Below are 6,091 nucleotides of genomic sequence, written 5' to 3' on the forward strand. Positions count from 1 at the left end.
GGGCCTTTTATGCAGCAGACGATTCTTCCAATCAGGGGACACTATTGTGATTTTTATGATTTACAGTATAATGAAGCAAAGCAGCACAGTACATATGCAGCACAAAGACTAGTAATAGGCTGCAGGCCTCAAGTATTGCTTTTTTCCTCAATAAGTACTAAAAAACCTATTTTTCCCCGAATAACTATGTCTCTACAGTATTATTCAGTAGTCCCTGGCTTAGGGAAGGGGCAAGAGGAAAGTCTGTCACTTGCTGACCCTCAGTGATAAATATTTCAGTTTGTTTTTTATTATGTATTTATGTTATATTTACATTTTTTTTATACATGTGAGGAACCTAACCCTCTCACACAAGGTTTAGAGATGGGCTGCACATGTTTGTACTGAAAAAATTACTGCCTGGGGAAACATTAACTCTTTGCAGATTGTGAAAACATTATACACACATTGCACAGTTACTTCAGTAATTTCCCAAGTAAAGAGAAAAAATGTGACATCTCAAATACCTCTGGATTGTAAATGTTTCCAAATCCAAATTTACAATGGTGATTGCTGCAGTACATTCTCCCATGCATTCTTTGAATTGGAGTCTAGGGAATGTAGCTGGTCTTCTAAGGGTTAAAGTGCTTTAATCTATTACAACCAAGGTCACAGTGAAAAGAAATGTAGAGGTAATGACTATAATCATTAATATAACAAAGGCCAGTCCACAAGACATGGTAAAATTAAGGCTAAGCATATAACACAAAGTAACAAAACAAGAATGTTCAGGCAGGAAGGTAGCTGTAGCACTGCAGCATTTATATGCTGTTATGGTACAGTATTGCAGAGAGCTGAAACCAGGTTATAATGATATGTAAAATGTATTCTCCTTTAAATGTTTACATGTCCACTCCTTTATATATTGGATCAACTATATAATTGGGAGAGATGTTAGACTAGTGGTCTCCCAACTTTTTAAGTAAGAGATCACCTTTGGCATTTAAAAGCAACCCAAGATGTACCGTGCACTGCTGCCACCCCCGCCCAGCAGATAAGTCTCTGGGGAAGGAAGTGGAGAGGGAAGGGAGCAGATCGAGGCAGAGGGAGAAAAAATTATTTGGGGGCGTGCCTCCGCAGCAGGTAAGTTGTAGCTGGCCATGGTCCCACTCAACTTACCCCTGCTTCTGCCTCTGCGGCACTGTCTGTCACCACAGGGGCCTCGATTTAGCCCCGTCCCTTCCCCCCCCGCCCCAAGGACTGACCTGCTGGGCTGGGGCATGCACATGCATGCACATGGATATGCAGCCCCCCACCCTAGGCTCAGATCGATTGCAAGAGGCTCCCAGATCTACTGCAAGAGGCTCTGAGATCTACCAGTGGATCAAGATCAAGATCCACTGGTTGGTGACCACTGTGTTAGACTGTGTTAGACAAACATCTCTTCCAGGCACAACGTGCCTTTCTTTAGATCTCTCTATGAAGACGGGCATTTTGTGCCTAAAAACTTGTCCAACAGCATTCTGGCCTTACTACTTCTTTGCATTGCATACCAAAGGATTAATTATTTTTACATAAAATAGCATAATATTAGTTATTAGGTGCATACTTCCATAGGTTTGCATGGTGTTTGACAGAACAAAGGCAGATTTCCTGGTCCACTCTTAATTGGAGGCTCTGCACAGAGGCTCCTTGCACAGAGGCTCTTTGGACTCATTGGGATCTGCACACATGGGTGGCTACCAGAACAGGACCATGTATCTGGGTGGGACTTAATACTGCAAGTAATCAGTGTAGCTGTGTGGTTCGCATTGAAAAACTGGTGTGACAATTAAGTTAGAAAGGCACTATGTGTAGCAAAACCCCCAGTTTATTATTTTTTTTTATTTTTTGCATTCCCTCCCCTTCCCCAACCATTTCTGACTTTTTATCTCCCTCTCTATTCCCTATAGATAAGTACAAGTGAGCTCAAACTTAGTATAAGCTTTAAACGTTTTTATTTTGGTAGCAAGTTTTTGGTTTTGGATATCCACTATTTTATATTGTATTATTATTAGGTTTGTATTGATTTTTACTGTTGTATATTGTATTATTATTATTTTTGTATTGATTTTTATTGTTTCATATGGATATTGTATGGTTTAGGCCTGTGTTTGTAAGTGAACAAAATTCATGTCAAGTTTCCATTTTATATGTCAAGCCTCCATCTTCTGTCCTCTGCCTGGGCATCCCCTGTGTGTCACAACTGCATGAGTCAGGTATCCCTCCCATGTAAATTGGTTCCCCAATGAATGAGAGTCATTGGGAATGACTGAAATACAATGGTAGCAGGCCTCTACCAAATGGCCTGTAACAACTGGGCCATCACCTCATGTTGATTCATCCAGGAACCATGGACGTCACCCAGGAACAGAGACAAGACCAGCATTTGAAAAACAAAAGACCCTGCAGAACCAGCAACTCACCATTATAGACACCCGAAATTGCACATCCCTGCATGGAGCACACATGCTCAGTATGCCAGGGACTGACCCTTGCCTGGGCATGCCTCCTGTCACTAGGATCACATAAGGTCTGCCCCTATAAAAAGGGGCAGTGAAGACAGACCTAGTGGAATGCCCTCTCCATCTGGACCAGTACCATGCTACACCACCTATCCACCCAGAGGCCCTGCCAGTGACCCCCTCTGGACAACATCTACTGGACAAGGATCCCTTTCCAGCCTGGATAGGTAGATATTACTGTGAAAGAGCCCCAGCCCCGAGCAGCCTCAGGAGAAGCGAGGTGGGTCCCGCCGCACCGGTAAATTGTCGGTGGCTTCGGGGCGTGGGGCGCGCGATAGGCGGTGCAGCCGAGGTGGGGGTGAGATCGCCCGCAGGCCACCGAGTGGGCCTGACTCCGAAGGCGAGCTTCCAGCGGGGCCCCAAGGCACGAGGCTTAATTACCTTCCCCAGGTGTGCGGCGGTGCCGGTGGGCACAAAAGCAGCACCGGCGCGGAGAAGCGGCGGACCGGAAGGGCTGGGAGAGGAGCGGATCCCCGGCGGAAGCTCGGAGCAGTGGAGGCTTGCTGACACATGCCTGGCACGCATGTTTTGGGGAAAGGGTAAGGCCCTGCAGGGACAAGGCACTAGGGGTGAGAAGCCCTGAAGCCAGTTGAGGCGGTTGTGAAGGCTGGGGGGGGGCACCCCCACTCCAGCTGAAGGCTGTTTGGCCGGTAGCCGGAAGAAGCAGGCTACGGGACTCGGCCACAGTGCATTGGGGGCAGGAGGCAGAGCCGCCCAGGTGGGGTAGAGACGCTCCGGTGACAGACGGCGGACCCCAATAGAGAGACGAAAGCCTCCTGAAAGAGGCGAGCGGGACTTGCGGGGACCCAGAGGCAGACACCCGTACGGGAACTGACTGTTGGCTTATGGGTTACTAACTTTGCGTTTGACATTTGAGGCGTTGTCCCCACCCCCCCCACCAGATGGGAGGCTAGGTGGCCAACCCGGACTTGGCCACGGAGGCCCGGGCGAGGGTGTAGGGGAGGAAGGAGCCCTCAAGGATCTTGGACCTGGATCGACGGGAGGTCCCACTTCCGGACGTGCCCGCGCCACCATATACACACTGAACCAAGGGAACATCGAAGTTGTGGCAGGCGGGCCTGGCGTGAGCATCCCCGGAGCAGGGGCCACAACCGGAGATTAGTGGGCAATCATCCGTAGGCGCCCTAGCGAGCGTACTTGTCAACGGACGCGTGGACAATTACCTGCATACCTCCTCCTACAATTTGGACTCTCTCTCTTTCTCCCCTCCTGGACTTCAGTGGACTTCAGCCCCTGCACCAAGCCTCTCTAACCCCTGCTGCCAGTGTCGGGGTGTGTGTGTGTGTGGGTGCAAGGGAATCAATTTGTCATTGTGTCACCATCTCCTCTGTTCAATAAAACCACTGTCATTTGCAACCCCAAGTTGGGTCATATTTTACTGAATCCCAGTCCCTTCCCTAGCTTAAATTCCAGCCTTATTTTCTCACTCTCAGCTGCAGTCCCCACCCTCTCTGCTAATTTCCCGATCTCCTCCCAATTCCATCTCCCCTTTTCTGCCACCTCTCAGCCTCTCCTTGCTTTCCTGCTGTGCCTGCTGCTTTTCCTATGATTTTCTGCTGCCTGTCTCTCTGTTTTCAGGCTCCCCTTCCCCCTCCACTGCTTTCCAGCTCCTATTAGCTGTCCTGCAGTTCTCTCCAGCTTCCAGCACCTACTGCTGCTCTCTGCAACTTCTCTAGATGCCCTGGAGCCATTCTCTGGCTCTGAACACCCAGAGCCCCTCTTTAACACCCACACTTTCCCTTAGTCCCATTTTTCCCCCTCCCCATCTACCTTTTCAGCTGCCTGGTAGCTCTGGCTCTAGTCCTAGACTCTGTGCTGGCATGCTTCCCTGTTCTGCAGGCTTTGGGCATTGTCTTTTGATCAATTAAGATGAATTAACCTAAAGTTACCCCCAGCCTCGGTTCTTCAGCCCAGGTCCCTGTAGGCTACTGGTTCTAATCCCGATCCTGGTAACTTTCATGCCCTACACTTCTACTTTCTTACCTTAACCTTTCCCCAGGTATCCCAAGTACACCATATACATACATATATACCACAATACCCAACTTAGGAACTCACTTGTGTGTATGTGTAGGTGGGTGGTATGTGTGTAAATTAGTGAATACACACATATATACATATATAGATATTGTGTGTGTGTATGTGTGTGTATATATATATATATATATATATATGTGACATTGTATGCATGATATATGAATTAGTAATCTGTGTTTAACTTTTGGGGTGTATCGTGTATGTGCCTGAGCTAGTAGTGTGAGTGTGTATGCCTTATAGGGCTGTATGCACCTAGTGAGTGTGTGCTTAATTGATTTTTGTGTGTGCATGTGCAGTTGTACACCACACCCTCCTGTGGTGCAATATTGAGATCCTGAGCATTGGCCTGACCCCTCAGGACAACATATGGAACCCAGGAAAGGGGATCATAAAATCATAGAAAAGTAGGGTGGGAAGGGTCCTCAGGACATCACCTAGTCCAACTCCCTGCTTGGGATCACACCTAATTGAACCATGTCAATCAAGTCTTTCTCTAACCTGCTCTTAAAAATACCCACCTTTCTTGGCAGCTTGTTCCACAACTTTATCATCTAGATAGCCAACATTTCTTTCTAATAGCCAACTACATTTCCCTTGCTGCAATTTAAATCCATTGCTCTCCCCACAGAGAGCTTTGTCCATCTTCCATATAAATATACTTTAGATATTTCAAGAGTGCTATCAAATACCACCTCAATCCTCTCTTCTCCAAACTTAAATAACCTTAGCTCTTTAAGCCTTTCCTTATACATCATGTTTCCCAGGCTTCTAATCTTTTCTGCCTTTCTCCACTGGACACTTTCAAATTTGTGCACATCTTTCTTAAAGTCAGGGGCCCAAAAATAGATACAATAGTCCATGTGAGGCCTCACCAGTGCCAGATAGAGTGAGTGAATCACTTCCCTTGATTTCCAAGCGGCACTGCTATTTATACACCCCAATAGGCTATTGGACATTTTGCAGCAAGAGCGCACTCTTGGCTCATATTCTCTTACATACTTTCCTGCAGGAGTGCAGCCTAGCCAGTCTTTCTCTTGTTTGTATTTGTGCCTGTTATTCTTTCTTCTCAAATGTATGGCTTTGTATTTGGGATGGGGAAACAAAGGAAACGGGAAAATGTTACTACTATGCTATGAAAACAGAAATGGTGGTAACTTTTTAATTGTTTTGATTTGGTTAGAACCATGTCAAGAAGAATTTTGGTCAGGTTAGGTTGACAGCTGCATCTCTAGCTTTGAACTATGTTACTTTTTGTGATTGAGGTAAAAGACTTACAGATTAATTTTGCCTTAGAAATAACTTTGAGCAGAGAGAGGTCCAGATTGTTCAGGTCCAGGTCAGAATTTCCTGCACTCTTGGTGGTGCTTCAGCTTGCTAATTCCAGAAAGCTCCATGGGGAAGGCATGATGAGGATCAAAAGTTCAGAAGTTTTAGACCACTGTGGTATTTTCACAGCACGCGAATACACGTACCATAAATATTGTGCCCAG

Source organism: Crocodylus porosus, unplaced genomic scaffold (assembly GCF_001723895.1).
Source record: "Crocodylus porosus isolate Cpor-Errol unplaced genomic scaffold, CroPor_comp1, whole genome shotgun sequence".
NCBI lineage: Eukaryota > Metazoa > Chordata > Crocodylia > Crocodylidae > Crocodylus > Crocodylus porosus.